A 19,594-nucleotide genomic window follows, 5' to 3' on the forward strand; every position below is an offset into this window, starting at 1 on the left:
TTTGTATGGGTTGCCTGTTGCGTAGGATGTGATTGTCTTGTTTCAAGAATATTATATGGTGCTGTGTATTGAAGGACCATGAAGCACCTAACTGGATTTTCTCACTATGCTTAATTTCTATTTAAACATAGAGAGAAGACTCCAAGAAGCTTAGAGGACCATGGAGTCTAATGAGACCACACAGAGTATCTATTTTAGAATCCAGCAAGCTTCTTACTACGGGCCCTCATTATGCTTTTCTGCTCGGTTTCATCTCCAGGCTAATTAACTAAAACGCAGGTTCAGGCTAGAACATTAGTTGCATCTCTCTGTTCTCTTTTACCCATCTGTCTAATTCTAACCTAATCTCTTAATCTAACCTAATTTAACCAAGGTATTTCTAGCACACCCATCACTCTGGTTTCTAGGTATAATTAATCTCCTTTTATGTTTGCAATGTTGTAGCTGTGTTGATTCCAGGATGTTAAAGCGACAAGGTGAGTGGTGACTCAATAAAGACAAAGGATTTATGGTTCATTATAACAATCTGTAACCCACTACTGGGCCCCCTTACCCCCTCCCCGCCTTTGTTCTACAACTTCAGAGGTCTTAACTGCCCACTTCACCTTGAATGGTCTCTTGCAACATGTGTTAACGCCTAATGCTAAACAATCTGTTCTGCCTTGTATTTATCTGTACAGGAGCATGCACCAGGGTGGACAAGCAGGGGCACAGGGCACCCCAATAATTGGCGGGGGCTGCAGAACTCCTCTCCCCTGGGGCTGTGGCAGGGAGAGCGCTCTGCCCGCTGCAGCCCCGGGGCTGGAGAAGTTTCACTCTCCCCAAACAACCCTGGGGGAGAGGAGCTCTTTCGCTCTCCGCACCGCAGCCCAGGAGCAGGAGGAGTTCTGTGCCCTTCGCTGGGACCCCAGGGCTGGAGGATTTCTGCATCCCCCACGGACCCCTTGTGCAGGAGGAGCTCAGTCTCTTCACTGGAGCCCTGGGATGGGAGGAGTTCAGGGTCCTGGATCTGGAAGAGCACTCTGCCCCTCCCCCACTTTTCTACTATGATATTTCCTCCTAACATGTGGTGGGCAAACTCAGTGAGGTCATACATGTATCCCCATAATGTGAGGTTATGGATGAACGTGTGCCTACTTGCACATGTTTGCACATGTTCCCCCCAGAAGGTTAAGGAAAGGTTAAGGAGCCTGTATCCGAGGTGGATTAAAGGTACAGTTTGTTGAAATGGTGACTATATTGCTGTTTATTTTTTGTATATGATGTATGTGTATGTGTTGATATGGTTTAATGTGTAGAATATGTGTGTGTTCAATGTGCCCCATCCCTAACGTGGTAAAATTTAAATTCTTGCACATGCCCCTATCTGTGACTCTTTTCCAGAGCTGAAGAGCTCTGTGTAAGATCAAAAGTTTGTCTCTTTCACCAGCAGAAGTCGGTCCAGTAAAAGTATTACCTCACCCACCCTGTATAAGGGTATGTCTACACTTAAAAGGCTACAGTGGTGCAATAGCCACTACCTATGCTGACAGGAGGACTTCTCCCATCGACAGGGTAATCAACTTCCCCAAGAGGCAGTAGCGAGGTCAGTGGAAGAATTCTTCCATCAAGCTAGTACTGTCTACACCATGGGTTAGGTCAGTATAGCTACGTCTCTCAGGGGTATGGACCAGGCTGAAGACTGAGGGCATGTCTACACTACAATCTTAAGTCTTAGGTTAGGTTGACTTACAGCCATCACAATAATTACTGTGGTGGCTGATGTTCACACTACCCTCCTTCTGTTCGTGGTGCACGTCCTCACCATGAGCGCTTCCACAGACTGAAGAGGGGCTGTGTGGGGGCTGAGAGCCCGGGCTCTCAGCTTCATGCAGCTCCCCGCCAGGAGCCCAGCTGCCCCCCAGGCTTCTTGCCTCCCCAATCTCGGGAGCAGGGGGGAAGCTGCCTGGGGCTTTTCGCCTCTAACAGGGATCCATGCCCAGAGTCTAGTCAGCTGCTGTGCTCCCAGCATGAAATGGAGAGCCCAAGGGGCGGGGGAGACAGCGGGATCTGAGCCGGGAGCTTTGGTGCAGCCGGGCTCCCCGATGGGAGTGGGGAGTTGGGACCCCAGAGGGCAGCAGGGCTTCCAGTGGGGAATGGGGAGCCAGGACCCCGGGGGAGGAGGGACAGGGCAGCACAGCTCTCAGTGGGGAGCTGGGAGCCTGGGTGGCAGCCCGGCTTAGAGTGGAGACCTGGTAGCAGCCCAGCTGTGGAACGGGGAGCTGGGGTTTCTTATCAATTTCATGGCTCCAGCCTGAAATCGCCAAGACAGCCAACAGTCAGTAAGGCAGTGTCTACATTGACACTGCGTTGCCCTAACTGCACCGACATAAGCCCTAAGCCTCTTGTGAAGGTGGAGTTATATGTTGGTGTAGTAGGCCACTTACATTGGCGGAAGCAAGGCTGTAATGTGTACACTGACATAGTTAGGTCAATATAAGCTGTTTTATGTCGACCTAACTGTGTAGTGTAGACCAGGGCTGAAAACTTGTCTCTTTCACAACAGAAGTTGGTATAGTAAAAGTTATTACCTCACCTATCTTGTCACTCTGATCTCCTTTTGCTGTTTTCAGATGTCTAGCTAAATGGAACACAACCTCTCCATTTCAACCAAGCATAGATTCCAAGATATTCTGTAGTTGGATTAAACTGTGCAAACGTATGCTAACATGTGTAATTAGATATTTATGTTCTCTAGCCTGAAAGACTTTTCATTTTGACAGCCATTTTTTTCCCTAACACTTTTCAATTGCCTCTGAGTGATTGTACATCTTTCTTTTCTAATGTATTTAATTTATTAATTTATTTTATTTATATTGATAAAAGTGCCCATCCATGCTCTTGGTAATGTATAAGCGTTAGGAAATATAGCATTTAAATAATAAACCTTTTTTTTAAAAAGTCCATCAACACAACAAAACAAGGTATTACCCATTCTCATTCTCCAGAACCATAATAACACAAATCCCATACAGAAGACACTTGAGAAAACAAATGTTCGGAGTGTTCTGAAGGTCACCAAATCTGGGCTCTGGTTGATTCAGGTGAGAAGGACATTCCAGAATCAAGGACCCCTCTTTGCCACATGTTTAAACCAGGGAGTTGTTAACTAAAGTACATCAGCTGATCTTATCTGCTAGAGCTCGTCCTAAGGTAGTTAAGATCCAAACTACTTAGGCTTTATAAGTCAAAACCAACACTTAAAAGTTTTCAGATAAATCAATTGTTAGTCAGTATAGATTACTGATCAAATGCCTCTTGTGCTCCTTATGGGGAATGATGGAGAAAGCATAATATGTCATAGCTGCTCTTAGTACACTAAAAAAATCAGTTATTTAGGGAGGTGTTTTGTTTTGTTTTTTATTAAGAGAGGTAAATAGTTGGATCAACATCAATCTTTTGGCATTATACACACATTTCTCTAACTTGGTGCAATGTACTTTCTTCATGGTTCGAAGGGGTGCCTGTTATGCCTCCTATTCTGCCTTTAAATGTAACTAAAATGTGTTATTCCTCTTAGGCTATCTGGGAGGGAAGTTTAACTCATAGATTATTTTGCTGTCTATTTAAAAATAAATATGAGAACATCATCCATTTTTCCTACTTATAGTACAGATGCACCTACATCTGAATCATTTAAACATGATGTTATTTTGATCCTTCTAAATATTCAACAGATATAGGGCTGCAGCCTGAACCTGATCGTATTCCGAAAGAGAGTACAAATCAGCATCATTGTGTATACTATCTCAAGACACCTTCCCTACATGTACCATAAATGTATATAAAGTGAAAACCTGATAAATATGTTTTGGGTTTTTTTGTACTTTCTTCATACCCTGGATACAGTCATGATCGTAAGAGATAACTGATGTACATCCAGAATTATGGCTACATAAATATTATCTTGACATTTAGGTCCTGAGCGTGAACCAGGGATGCTCAAGAAATGCCACATTTCAATTATAGTTAACAAAGTATTACACAAGAAGCTTTCTTAATAATGTGTATGCTAATTCAGGACCTAATTCATCAAATCAGATAAGCATGATCTTAGTACATCCCTGTTCATCAAAGCACTTAAGAATATACTTTAAAGTTAAGTATGTACTTAGCTGCTTTGCTGAAGAGGGGTGGACTTAAGCACATGCTTAAATACTTTGCTGAATCAAGGCCTTAGTACTTTATAAAAAGCCTACTGAAGTTAATGGAAAGATTCCTATTTTCTTCAATGGGTTTTGGATCAGGCCTCTAAGCAGTTATGGTGGAAATGTTCAAAGGGCATAATTTTCTTTTAGTGTCATGTGGAAATTTAGCCATTTCCTCTAATATACTGTATATAATAGCATCTATTTAGTGTATAATCTACATATCTGCTGTTTTGACCCTTGGTTATTTCATTAAAATGAGAATATTATGCAAAAAGATAAGTGCTTTAATTGTAAATGACTGTATTTAACATAACCTGTATAATTTATTTTTAAAATTATGTTGTGTATATAACAGAACAGAGATTACAGAGTTGTATCAACACAAATCATGTATTACATGACATTGCAGTTTAAGGGTACTAGAACATTTAAAGAGAAAAAGGAAATCTAATAAACTGTTGGTAAATTTTTTTGGATGCTGTTTATGTTTGAACTTTTCTCCGTTTTCCTGTAGAAACTTCCGTATCCTGTTCCTGTGTCCCTACAAAGGTTTGTACAATGCAGTACAAGAAATGCTACATGGGCTGTACTCCACCTTTCTCCTTCCTGCAGGGATATCCTTTCCATGAAGAAATGTGAAAAATATAATGTTCATGTTAAAATGTTCTATTATTCTTTATCTCAGTCATTTTCTGTAATCTGCAATAGATGAAACTGACTGCATTTGCAGTGACCCATTGATCTAATAACTAAGGCACCAATTCTGCATTTTTGAAACCTGCTACTTTCTCAGCCAAAGGTGGCTAAAACCTATTAAAAAGTTGCTTGTTCACCAGCGTCTTATCAAGAGTTCATGTCTAAGCCAAACAAGACAAGGATGGGGTGGGTTTTTCTCTTCATTGTTTTAACTGAATTAACAGGAAGGGGGGAGTCCTTTACCTGTCTAACACCAGAGCAATATTCATCAACTCCCACTTTTCACTTGTCAGTCAAACCAGACTCTGTCTACATCCTTGTTGCAATTACACAAGATAAGTTTTTTGACTTCATTAATAAATAAGAAAGTTAGAAAAGAACTTTGATCTGAGATCCAGTGCCTTAAATTATTTTAAAAAGTCAATATTTATCATTAAAAAAACGCAAGAAACTTTTAGGATCTTAGTCAATATTCTATACACATGTTCCTAAAAAGTCAGTGCATGTTTTTACCATTTTACTGTACCGCTATCTGTCGAAAAACTTTATTTTATAGCCCTGCTGAGATCTCTATATGTTTCTCATTTAGATCACTTAGCAGAATTTGCCTTGCAATAGCAATAAGCACAAACATAATCCATGCTGAAGAGTATTCATCTGTTGCCAGAGGGGTTTGAAACCAAAAGGCACACTGATAATTCATTTAAAAAGAAGTTTATATGTGCAAAATAATAGAAGATCTACAGAGCTGTCAAGCTGAAATCATTTACAAGAGGGCAACTTAAAAAATATGAGTGAGATTTTAAATGATTCACTGACACCTATAGCAAAAATCTTTCTTAGTAAGATGTTTTGAAAACTATCTTTAAATTAGTATGGGTCAAAGGAGCATCCTTCTAAATGAGTGAATGTTATTGAGTTAAAATTTACTCTTTGCATCTGTAAAGATCATCAATCTTTGATTTTCCCCTTCACTTTTTTGGTTAATGTATGCATTTTATGTATATATTTATTTTCTTTTATACATTATTATATTTTATACATTTTTCTTTTGTACATTAACAAATAAAATAAATATATTCATAAGGAATTAAATAACATGAAACAATAATGTAACCAACAGAAATCACTATATAAAACTTTATAACATGATTTGTCTGATTAATAAACATATTGCAGTTTTATGTTTATTATATTCACATCCACCTTGTCACTTGACTTTTCTTCTCATGACAAATGAGTCTCTTAATGCCTGAGCTGTAGAAAGAGAATATTACTAAGATTTAGTAAGACGATAAAGTTTCAAAGACTAGTGCTTGAAAAAAATCCAGTTGCGAAGAAAGCTTTATACGGTGAAATTGTAAAATTGGTTAGGATGTTGTTTTGCAAAGTTAATCACAAGATCATAACTACTGAATAAAGAACTGGATTTTTGAACATGAGATAGACATTTATAATCGTATCAGAGAGTTCTGTGATTGTGGCTAATGGGTTTGAGACCAAATTCTGTTCTGCCTTGCACTGATGTAAAACTGCACTGAAGGTATCGGAATTATTCTGGATTTACACAAGGCTGGGTAATTAAGGACAGGATTGGACCCTTTATCTGTAAAAGCTACAAGAAAAATTCTGTGGTAACAGTAAAATATTGGCTCACTATTCCTAACAGAAGAGACACAAAGTACTTTATTCTGCGGGTTTCCACAGAGACAGATCCTGTCTCCTCTCTTGTTTGATATATATGCGCTTGGCTACTAGAAGAGATAGTGAAATGCTATGGGCTCCAATCTCATCATTTAATATAATATAGAATACAATAACCGTCTGCAACCCACACCTCCCTCCCAGTACTATCTCTTTTGCTGTGTCCAAAGAGCTCCCTCCAGGGCAGCTACCCCCACTACCAACTTTCTTCAGTTACTGTGCCTATTACACACAATAAGGCTTGGGCTCCCAGTTCCCTCTAGGCTATGGACTATTGAGGACACAAAGCCCTTTTAATGTTTATTAGTAGCCATCTCTCAAAGGTTTACCAGCCCAGCTCAGAGACCACATTTTCACAGACCAAGTTGTCTGGCTGCATCTAGTTTTGATTGAGCTTTTTGTTAAAAGCTTCAAGCAATTATTTCTTTTTTCCAAGAAATATAAATTAACAAACAGCTTGATCAGATTAGTTTTTTTTTAAATTGTGTGTGTGTGTGTGTGTGTTTAGTGTGTGTGTGTATGTGAAGACTTTATTGAGGGAAAGACACGTCAAAGAGACAAGTTTTACATTTAGTTCTAAATGCTGTGAGGTCACCATTGTTCTCGTATCCCTTTTGGGACAGAGTTCCATAAGTTGTATCTGGCTCCCATAATATTTGTCTCCCATGTTCATGAACCTCCCACTATTAGCTGACAGATTCACTGGTCCAGTGAACATAGTTTTCAAGGGAGGTTAGGGTTGTGGAGAGACAAAAGGACTCCTGGTCTGAAGACTAATTTATTGATCTGTGGTCAGATGCCCTTGCTAATGTGGGATGTTATAGAGGAGGCAAGTTCTTAGATGTATTTCTTTCCTCCTATCAGCTTCACCTCCGTCTTGCCTGGATTCATCTTTAATCAGCTGCTCTTCATCCAGGTGCTGATTTTGGCTAGATATTGAGGAAGCTTGAAGATGTAGAGTTGGGTACCATCTGTGTAATACTGGCCCCAACTCTTCCAAAAGTTTCACATAGTTGTTGAATAGTATAGGCAAGAGAATTGAGCCTTGTGAGTGAGTTCTCTGGAGGCAGATGAATAGTTGCTCATGATGCTCCTCTGAGTTTTGTCTGAGAGAAAGGAAATGTTACTTACCTTGTGCAGTAATTGTAGTTCTTTGAAATGTGTGTCTGTATGGGTGCTCCACTTCAGGTGAGCATGTGCCTCTTTCACCCTTGATCAGAGAGTTCTAGCTGGCAGTGTCTGTTAGGCCCATGCATGCACCCTGTGCCTCCTCATGGCACACACTGAGGCTATATAGGGGTGCCTGGGTGAAATGCCCTCAGTGCCTTCTCTACTAAGGCATGCCCTAGGGAACAACCAAAGCAGAGGAGAATGGGTAGTGGAGCAGCCATGGGGTCACACATCCTGAAAAACTATAGTTACTGCCCAGGGTGAGTAACATTTCCTTTTTCTTCAAGTAGTGTCCCTATGGGTGCTCTACTTCAGGTGACTTCTAAGCAGTATCCCCAGAATGAGGAGGAGGAGCAGAGATAGAAGCCCCCTTACATCTATCAGTGCTGGAGTTGAAGAGTCTAGGTGATTTCCTAAAATGCGTAGTTCTATCCAGCTAGTAGGCCAAGGCCCTTCTAATGTCCAGGGTATGGAAATAGGATTCAAGCTGAGAACTAGAAGATTTTGGAAAAAATACTGGTAGATGGATAGCTTGGTTAAGTTCAGTAGGAACTTAGAATGTGGATGTAAAGAGACTTTAACATTAAAGACCATTGTAAAAGTGAGAATCTGGCATTAAGGCTCCAATCTCCCTGACCCTATGGGCCAACGTTATGGCAACTAAGACGGCATAGATAAATGAAGTAGGGAGCAGGTTGCCTTTGGTTCAAATGCAGATCTCATAAGGCAGTTGAAGACCAGGCTGAGGTCTCAAGATATAGTGGGGTGCGTAATGGGATGTAAGAGATTTCCCAGACCCTTAATAAATCTAGATGATACCAGGTGAGCAAAAATGGAGAATCCATCACCTGGGGAATGAAAGGCTGTTATGGCAGCCAGGTGTACCTTGACTGTACTGATGGATAACCCAGATGTCTTCAAATACAGCAGATAATCTAAGATGAGGGAAAGGGGAATCAATTCAGGCCAGAGGTAGCAATGACTGTATCAATGGACAAATCTCTTCCATTTCTGCAGTAAGGAGTGCGAGTTGATGTTTTCCTACTCTTTAATAACACCTGCTGCACATCTGTAGATCAGGAAGCCTATATTACTCAGAATTGTCTAGGAGCCATGCCCTGAGGCATAGAATCACTATGGTGGGGTGAAGTGTGTGACCCCCATCCTCAGACAGGAGATGAAGAATGGTCAGAAGCTTGATCTATTGTTGGTCACAGAGTTGAAGCAGGTAAGGTTACCAAGCTTGTCTTGGGCAGGTAGGTACTATAAGGATAAGTCTGGACTTGTCCTGCCTGATCTTGTTCAGCACCCTTAGAATTAGGGTCACTGGGGGAAAAGGAATAGAAGAAACTCTTGTTCTATAGTAGCAGGACAGCATCCCCCAGGGATTAGTGACCTAGACACCCCCCCCCCCCTTGAGCAGAAGAGAGAACACTTCCTGCTCTCAGAAGTGGTAAAAAGATCAATCTCTGGCAATCCCCATCTATGGAAAATGCTGTGGAGAACCTGAGCGTGTAGTTCCCATTCATAGTTGTGGGAGAAATGTCTGCTGAGGGCCTTGGTTGTGGTGTTCAAGATGACTGGGAGGTGGACCACTGAAATCTGGATATGGTGAGCTATACTTCATTTCCAGAGCTTTATGGCTTCTATTCACAAGGAGAGGAATCTTGCTCTTCCCTGGTTGTTGATGTAGAACATAAAGGACATGTTGTCCATCATGACCCTGACTGTGTTGCCCTGACTGCAAGCAATCCTGACTGCCCAGAGCTCCAAGAGGTTGAAGCAGAGACTGTCTTTGTGGGCTCTCCATCTGCCCTGAACTGTGAGGGTGTTGAGGTTGGCTCTCCATCCTAACCTGCATATGTCGGTTGTTAGAGTCACCGATGGGTTTGGGCAACAGAAAGGGATGCCTGCACCGACATTTAGTTGCTCTTTCTACCAGTTTGGGGAGTTCTTTACATGCAAGGGGACTATAACCTGCCTGTCCAAGATGACCCTGCTTGGAAAGTAGGTTGTTCATAGCCAATCCCGGAAGCATCAGAGGTGAAGCCTTGTGTGATTGGTCACAAAGGAGCAGGGTGGAGGGAGTTGTGGACTGCAAGATAGCAAGCAGCATATGCTGAGGATCCTTGACCTCCTCCAGAAGAATCTGCAGAGTGTCTGCTACCCTTCTAATGAGGTCCAGAAATTGCCTAAAGTCTTTAGCCATAGAAGGTGGTGGAGGCATAACCGTCTCATCCAGCAACAGTGATGAAATGGGAGTCTCAGGGGTGACTTCTTCATCTGCAGTAGCCTCCTGCTCTTCAAACATCTCCTGTGGTGGTGGATGGGTAGCGGGAGGATGTGGAACCTTGGTCTCATTGAGGGATGGTACCAGTGGTCTGTTAAATTGCTGCCAATAGGCAGCCCACGAGTCCCAATATGGCCACTGGGGGGATCCGTAAGGAAGGGGGGGTGGCAGGCAAGGCTGGTTCCACCATCCTTGGTGGCCTGCAAGGTCCTCCCTGCGGGAAGGTGGATTCCTGAAGGATAAAAATCAAGAAGACAGTTGGGAGTCCTCTTACTCTTCTCCACATCATTCCACATGTGGGGGCTGCCATTGTGGATGAAGGAGAGTCTGTGCCATGGGATGACCGCTCAGAGACTGAGGTTTCAGTACCAAGAGACGCTTGGTACCCATCAATAATGATGATTCTGGTTCATCCGACACTGAAAGGTCCCTTGAGTATCGGAATTCCTGCGATACCAAAAAGACCCCAGTACTGACGCCACAGCCGAGGTCTCCATAGGTGAAGCTGACAGTACTGACGACAATGGGCGTACCACAGGCCCTGTAGATGTCAGGTGCTGTTGCTTGCTCAGTACCAAGGGTACCACTTGCACAGGTATCTCTGGCTGAGCTGCTTGCATTGGTACTGGTGGCTGGGTTAATGTGACGGCACCAATGGCTGAGTAAAATGCTTTGGTACTGATGACAGGGCTGAACTTAATTGTATTCTGTATTCTCTCCTTACTGGTGGAAGGTACCAATGCCCTATCAAATCTGTGCTTCCTGTCCTTGGAGCGCCAGGGTTTCACAGGCCTGCCGGCACCTGAGATTCGAGTCCTTGGCCTCAACGATATCCTCAGAGACTGAAGACCTTGATGGGAACCTGGTACATTTTGGAGCCAGCTCCTTAGAGTGAGAGTTTGTGCTCCTCTTTGTGGGAGCCTCCCAGCGGGCTCCAAAGACTTCCCTTTCTTAGGGGAAGTATGCCCCGAGGCTGATGTGGCACTGGATCTGTCCAGGTACAGATATATGGGTGGGTGGTGGTGTCTCAGATGATGGTTGCAGGGAGTGTTCCATGGCTTAACAGTCTGTGCTTTGTCTCCCTCTTCTTCCTTGCCCTGGATTTAAGAGCCAAACAGAAGGAACACTTCTGGGAGACGTGGAACTCCCCCAGGAAACAGGACACACTTGGAGTGCTTGTGACTTACCGGTATAGCCTCCTGGCAAGAGAGGCAGGTTTGAAGCCTGGCCAGCCAGGCACGCTCTGTCAGGAAACAAGTCTCCCGGAAGGAAGAGAGAGGGAAAACAATCCTCTCACCTAAAATTAACTAACTATACTAAACACTAACTTACAACTATAAAACCTAACTACAATTAAAAACTGAATGCTGAGTAGGCTCTAAGCAGACACGCTAGGGTTCCATCTCAGGATGAGGAGGTAGAGAAGGAACTGAGGGTGGTTTGCCTGTTCACCCCTATATCGCCGTGGTGTCTGCCTCGAGGAGGCATGGGACACATGCACTGGCTGAATAGACGCTGCTAGCTAGAAATGTCTGATCGAGGGCTCAAGAGACACCTAAAGTGGAGCATAGGGGCATTACTCGAAGAAGAAGGACCTGAGCCATATGAGGGCATTCCCAGCTTATTGGAGGTATGAAAATAGTATTTGGCATTCAATGGAATCAAACACCACAGTGTGATTCAGCAAGTAGAGTAGGGATGTCCTTCTGTTCTCTGTGGTTAGGAGGAGACCATCCACCAGAGCAGTAAGTGCTGTTTCTATACCATGGTCTAGCCTGAATCCTGACTGAGACGGAGCCAAAATGCTGGCTGCTGGCATTTTACTTTAGCTTCTCAATTAAATTGCTTAGAAAAGGGAGATTAATCTCCATTGGTAAGGTACAGCCCTTGGTATGCCACAGCACTTACATGCCAGCCAGGTGGTTTGTGCAAGAGTTATGGCAAAGGAGTCATTTGTCCATTCTCCAGGGAGTGAGGTGTCAAGTGTATTTGTTACAAGGGAAGGGGGAACTGATTGGGGAAAATATCAAGGCTCAAAAGGGCAAGGAAAACTTCTATCTAAATCCCACCTGTGTGGTGTGAAAGGAAAGTTCTGGTTTGAAGAGCTGCTAGGCAAAGTGCACGTTCTGTAAAAATGGGATAGAGGAAGGAAACAAAGGGATTTTAATTTGTGTCTGAAGTTCTTAAATCCATATGTGCTTATTTCTTAGAGAGTAATAATTGCTTAAATGGTTCCAAATGGGCTTTGAGGTTAATACCTAATAGAAGTACAGTAGAACCTCAGAGTTACGCACACCAGAGTTACAAATTAACCAGTCAACCACACACCTCATTTGGAACCGGATGTATGGAATCAGGCAGCAGAGACAAAAAGGAAAATAGCAATTACAGTACAGCACTGTGTTAAACATAAACTACTAAAAAAATGTAAAGGGAAAGTTTTAAAAAAAGATTTGACAAGGTAAGGAAATCTTTTCTGTGCTTGTTTCATTTAAATGAAGATGGTTAAAAGCAGCATTTTTCTTCTGCATAGTAAAGTTTCAAAGCTGAATTAAGTTAATGTTCAGCTATAAACTTTTGAAAGAACCACCATAATGTTTTGTTCAGAGTTATGAACATTTCAGAGTTAAAAGCAACCTCCATTCCCGAGGCGTTTGTAACTCTGAGGTTCTCCTGTACTCAGAGCTTTTTTAGGGTACCAGTGAAACTCTGCTAAAAAACTTAATTGTACGTCTAATCTTAGTTCCAACATTTTGGCAGCCAACACCATGCATTGCATGACCAGTGCATATTCAAGAACTCAAATTTGCACCTTCAACATCTTGCATATCCCAAAACTGCTTTTGGGAAAAAGCAGGTAGCAAGTGAAGGGTTTCTTTTTAACCACGCTTAGCTCTGCAGCTTTTTACTCTTTTGGGGGGGCTTGGGTGAGAGGGAGATGAAACTGGGCTTTGGACATTATCAGGGTTCATGGAGTTTAAGGATTAGTTTGACTACAGTTGGAAGTAGGGATCATAACTGTTTGTACTGCGTGTTCAACTGCACCACAGGCAATTGAGCACACCCTCAACCCAATGTTTTTCCAGCTGAGTTTTTCAAGCACTGTTTTGTTTGTGTTCTTCCTTGAAACACTGATAACAATGTCAAAAATTATTTGTGTGGTGTTTGTGAAAATAGGTCAATTAATTTAATTGACTTTAACATCAGTTTCATTAGGAAAAATCTTATCCTAAGGAGCTCATTTATATATTTTTCAAAATATATTAACTCTGCTCAGACACTGATAGAGAGTATATATATATATATATATATATATATATATATATATGGGGTGGTTTATCCGGGAACTTCAAACTGGGTGTATGATAAAAAAAAGACATATTTCAGTAACAAAATGATCACTTAAAAGAAATATTATACAATTGCCTCATCAAAGTAAGAATATATATAGAGAAATTCTTAAGAAAGATCAATTTATGGCCTTTGAAACTGTAAAGTACTCTCTGGTTTTCTTTCACCAATGATGCAGACATTTTCTTCTATTCGCTTTTATTATGTTGTTTGTTCTTAAGTCGTATCAGCATGTATTTGGTGTCTATAAATCCCCACTTTGCTCTTCTCATTGATTTTCAGAGCCATGTGGTGCTACTTTTTCGGTTTCTTATAAGATTTTCTTCTCTGTCTCCAAATAAATGTTTTCCTTATTTTGAGAATTTATCAATAAGTCTGGCTTTCTTCTCCAGAAAAATTAGGTTTTCTATTTTACAGGTCTGGATTTTATTTGATATTCACATTTAGGGGTTTGGGGTTGGGGGTTTGCTTCCCCTCTCCCATGCGTTTCCTTTTTGTGAGTGTTGTGAAGGAATCACTTTGCCTGTAATTTTTTTCTTTATAAAAGCTCTCACATTCTGTTCAGATTTATTTCAAATGTTTTGCAGTGTTAAAATTGTCTCCAGAATGAAATTCATCCTCATTAAGTACTTGTAACAAAATAAAGGAGAGGGTTTGTGGAGGCAGTCAGGAAGTTGTGCCCTTTTGACCTGGAGAACCAAGAGGAAGGTTGAGAGGAAGATGATAAAGAAAAGGCACAAGGAGGAGGCTATCTGAATGCCCCAGTTACAGACTGTCCAAGTTTTTCAGAATCCCCTTAGGAGAAGAATTAGTATTTTCAGGGAGATTTCAAAGAGAATGTGGGGAGACCATATTATGAGTCCAATTCACTATGTTGCACTGAATCTTTCTCCCTGTGTCCTGGAGTCCAATCCAGACCTTGGAATGAGCTGTTCCAGCAGATTCCAAAAAAGACGCTTTCATAGGATTCTGGTTTCCATGACCCCCTTCAACGGGGTCTTTTCTTTTTAAAAAAAAGGGGGGGAGGGGGAGGCACAAAAATGGCTTTATACAGTTGTTTGAGCCTGATCCTGTGAGATGCTCACTGAAATGGGAATTCCAGGCCTCTGCACGATTGGGCTCTTTATTATTTCTTTTCTATACCACCCTTCTCCTTCATATTGTCTTTTTATTTTCATTCCCCCTCCCCTTTGTTCCTATTGTCCCATTCCATTTGTACTTTCCAACCTTCCAGCTCTTCTTTTTCTCTTTCCTGCTCCTTATGTTTCTCAGTTTATATAATACATATATACACTTTCAACTTCCTGGCTGTCCTGCCCGACATTCCTTCAGATCTTTCTGCACAGAGGGCTAAATCGTCCCTTACCCATTCTGCCAATGGAGAGGTGTAGCAAAGCTTGACTCACTGGCAGGGCGCCTCCTGGTGGTCATCTGGAAATTAGCTCTTTTCCAGCCTCAGAGTGCCCTCTGCTGGCCAGTGTCTCACCTGCCTTAGGGCCCCGTGTCCCTTCCAGACCCTAGTACCCCTTTACCTCCAGGTTCTGCCCCAGCAGTATCTCTGCTCTGGGTCTCCCCTCCCAAGGGAACCCCCAACCCTCTACACCCACCTTGCCTCAGTGGCTACTGCCAGTCATCATCCAGCCCCCTTTCCCTGGGGCAGACTGCAGAATAATGGCCACTCATCATCGGCAAGGGGGCTGCCTTTGCCTATTCCTGGGCTACACCCCTGCAGCCCCAGTACCTGTTTAGGTCCTAACCAAGGCCTCAGCCTGGGGAGTTTGCCAGGCTGGAGGTCCCCAGCTCCTCTTGCCTTTCCCCAGCACTGCTCTGCCTGGTACCCTGCTCCCAGGCAGCTAAGCCCTTCTCCCTCCAAGGCAGGACAGAGACTCTTCCCAGCTCCTGGCCCCCAGCCCTCTTATCAGGGCCAGCAGGGCCCTAATTGAGCTGGCCACACCTGTGGCTGTTTTCCCAATCAGCCTAGCTTGGCTGCTTTTAACCCCTGTTCTGTGGGAGTGGGGCAGTTGCCCCACTACAAGAGGGTAGAAACAGAGAGGATGTAGGTAGGGAGGTGCAAGGAGGGAGTGTTGTTTCCATGGCATCATTTCTCTGTTTCCCCTGCCCTGGAGAAGCTGTCCATAGGAACTAGGTAAGGCTAGGGTCTGTGGATGAGGAGGGGGTTCTTCTTCTTACTGTGAAATTGTCTCCCAAAATAAGAAATAGGTGTCTCAGCCCTTCCTCTCATTCACAAGAAGCTGAGGTCAGTATGGGTGCCTGATGCTTCTGCTCTACCTCCTGGCCCACTGAGGCTATCAGCATGTGAGGTGTGGATGTGAGAACAGCTGGAAGGGAATTAGAAGTAGGATCCCATGAAAGTCCACACAGCAAATGGACATAGCTTGAGAGCAGTAAAGAAAAATCTGTGGTCATGTTTGGACTATGCCTGATACTTCTCAGAAGCAAGTGTGCATAGTGGGGCTGGGAGGGGTGGAACTATGATTCTACCACCCCTTGCCCTACTGATCAGTGGCCATGAGTTGGGGGGAGTGAGCTGTACACTGAAAGGGGATGGAGTAAATTACTCCCTCCAGCTACCCTATAAGCAAAAGGGGAGCCTGGGAGGAATTCTGACTCTCTGTGCTTTCCCATAGTTCCCTTTGGGGTGGGGCAGCTGGGTGCTGCTCTTTGCTCAGAGCTAAGTACAAATAACATGGGCTTGCCTGTAATGAAAAGGGATGTCTGGTCCTTTCTCTTAAACTCAACAATGTTTACAATCCATGTTGTGACCTTTTCGTCCTTACCACAGAGTTTTTCAGTAGCTCTAATGTCTCTCATCATTAAATCATTAGATACTGTTACAAGCTGAACTTGTCTTTAATTACACATCTTCTAACCTGCCTCAAAGATTTGACTTTGTGACCAATTCCCCTAAATTTAGTAAACCAAATTAGATAGCTTTCTCCCTCACAAACCAGTCTGTACCCCTTTATTACTTTGTTGGGATGCAAAGTTGTGTGGACTTCAGGTCCTTATATGAGCCAGTTTTATGCCTACTATAAGTCCAGTCACTTGAGTGAAGTTACACTAGTGATGAATTTAGTCCAGTGTCTTCAGATTCAGATAGTAGTGTCTACAGGTATGGGGCCCAGTCCTGCAACCACATACACTCATGTGCAATTTTAGTCAGCCTCATTGATTTCTGAGAATTCCCTGTTTCATCATATTCAACATCTTTCCTGTACGTTTGTTTCTTGTTCTAGTCTATGAATAAAATGTAAAGTTTTCAATAAAATTGAATTGTGTGTTTCCATTTAACGTAAGTTTACATTCCATGTTTTTCTTTTTTTCTAGAAATGCCTACATATTTTGGCTCCCATGTTTGCAGTACACCTGTACTTAATGCTCTTTCGTTTCCTTTGTCTAGTACAAGATGCTGTTATTCTGTGGCATCCCAGGGAGTGTAAAAAAGAGAAAGGGGGGGAAGAAAAAAAAACTAATTTAGGAAGTAAATCTGCTCTGTCTTTTATCCCAGCATCCTGCCCTCCTGCTGCTTTTTATATGACCTTCTGAAGTACATGGAATTCATTACTTTTATAAAGACCATAGGCTTTTTTTCTCTCACAGAAATTAAAATGGATACATGTTCTTTTTATAATGTAGTTAAGACTCGTCATACAAAATATAACATCTTGCAGGAAAGGGGTCTGAGCTAGTGCTTCTTGTTCAATATCAGCTGCATGGGTTTTATATTCAGAACAGCTAAACAAACAAAAAATGCAAAGAAAGAAAGGGGACAATATCATATTTATTCATTTATTTATTTATTTGCCATTTCTGTTGCAGTAATGCCTGGATGCCTAAACCAGGTCAAAGCCGCATTGTACTGGGTGATGTACAAACAATAAATAACAGTGCCTGTCCCAAAGAGCTGACAATCGAAGGGTATGTTTATCCTAAAGTTTGTGGCCCTATTATAACTTGAGTGAATAGCTAAACTCTGAAAAAGAGTCCTGTGGCACCTTATAGACTAACAGACGTATTGGAGCATAAGCTTTCGTGGGTGAAAACCCACTTCGTCGGATGCATGACTTCATGGGTGAATACCCACTTCATCGGATGCGTGACTACATGCATCTGACGAAGTGGGTATTCACCCACGAAAGCTTATGCTCTAATACGTCTGTTAGTCTATAAGGTACCACAGGACTCTTTGCCGCTTTTACAGATCCAGACTAACACAGCTACCCCTCTGATACTTGCTAAATTCTGTAAATGTTAATCTAGATACCCCAGGATACAAACGTTTGTGGTTTACCCCAGCCCGAACCCTAGTGAATTAATAGTCACTGCCAGGGTAGCATAAGAGGGGCCTTCGTGTAAATGAGACTAAGGCCCAAAACACTTTGTGTTCCTTAAATGAAAGACACTTTATACACATGTATAGTTACTGTAAGGCCTTTCAAACAAGGTGTAATTATGTAGGCATCTCTGTATTGCTCACATCGGCCAAGGCTAATATTAGAAAGTACTTACTCTGTGGGTGAGACATGTTGGTGCAGTGTTCAGTGCCTGGCCTATGTGTCTGCAATAAATTACTATTCAGACGAACTAGACCAACCTGTATCTTTTTTTAGCTTTTCTAATTGCAGACCACAAAAACTGATAGAACCTGAAATGTTTGCTCAGTCTAGACAGAATGGAGAAATGGAGGCACACTTGCAATTTGCCCTTTGGGTGCGGGGGTGGGGGGTCTTTTGCTCCTGCTAAGGAAGGCACAGTCTAAGCGTAACACCAAAAATGTCAGCCTAAGTATGCAAGCTGGGAGTTTTGAATTATTCTTTATAAGTCAATTAAATCAATATGAAACAATCCAGGTTTACATGGGTACTTTTAGACTTCATAAAATATTCTGAAAATGCATTTAGTGCTGCTGAAAGATGCAGGATTGACTATCTAGCCACAGAATAGGAACAACATGTGCAACAGCAGTGCAGCCTTCCCCTGGCTTTCCCAACAATGGGCCAGATTAGCTGCTTTTGAGCTAAAATGGGGATCTGCAAAGGAGCCAGTTATTCTCCTGTAATTCCGGGGCTATTTTCTCTAATGCTGGTTGATAACTGGCTGCCCGAGGCCATCCACCAGCTGAAGATTGTCAGAAAACATTGCACCCCTGATTTTTTTTTTCAACGTGTCCACTGTGATGCTGTATGGAATATGGGAGACCATTAGTGATACCAATATTATAAAATTGCAATGAATCATGCCAGATATGCCATGTAAGGTCTCTATGAAAATGTTATGATTTGCCAAGTATGATAATCTTGTTTATATGTTTGTATCACCTTTGTATTGTGAGTTATAGATATGTATGGTATATCTGTATTTCCAAACTTGTACTGTGTTTCCACTGAATGCATCCGATGAAGTGAGCTGTAGCTCACGAAAGCTTATGCTCAAATAAATTTGTTAGTTTCTAAGGTGTCACAAGTACTCCTGTTCTTTTTGCAAATACAGACTAACACGGCTGCTACTCTGAAACCTGTGTTTCTGGGTGACACCCCCAGACAGATTGGCATCATCGCTGCCTAGCCTGGTTGACAGCCCATCGAGGGTCATCAGCTGTACAATGAACCCATTGAAAGGAGCCCAGGGCTACACCTGAGAGTCAGCAAGACATGCAGGGGAATGCTTATGGGCAGAACTCTAAGGCTTTTCCATGCCATATGCTGTGCAGCTTGTGTTTGGGACAAAGGAAGTACAGGCCTCATGGAAAAATAATATAAAAGGCAGCTACATCACCTCCATTTTGTTTTCAATCCTGCTTCTTACCTCTGGAGTAACTTTTCTACAAACGAAGCTCTGAACAAAGGACTGAATGACCCATCCAAGCTGTGGATGTATCCCAGAGGGACTTTCAAGCTAGCAAACTCACCAATACTGCTAAGAACCTGATATATGGACTTTGAAGTCTCTGTAGGTATCTGACTGCTTTATCATTTAACAACTCTCTTCTTGTTCTCTCTTTATAAGTGCTTGTTCATGTCCATTCCAATCAGGTGTGTGCGTGCAGTGTGTGCAGTCATCGGAAAGTTTTCCCTTAGCAGCACCCGTCAGGTCGGCTGTGGAGCCCCCTGGAGTGGCGCCTTCATAGCGCTCAATATATGACCCTGCTGACCTGGCTCCTCCTCAGTTCCTT

Source organism: Natator depressus, chromosome 1 (genome assembly GCF_965152275.1).
Source record: "Natator depressus isolate rNatDep1 chromosome 1, rNatDep2.hap1, whole genome shotgun sequence".
Taxonomy (NCBI): domain Eukaryota; kingdom Metazoa; phylum Chordata; order Testudines; family Cheloniidae; genus Natator; species Natator depressus.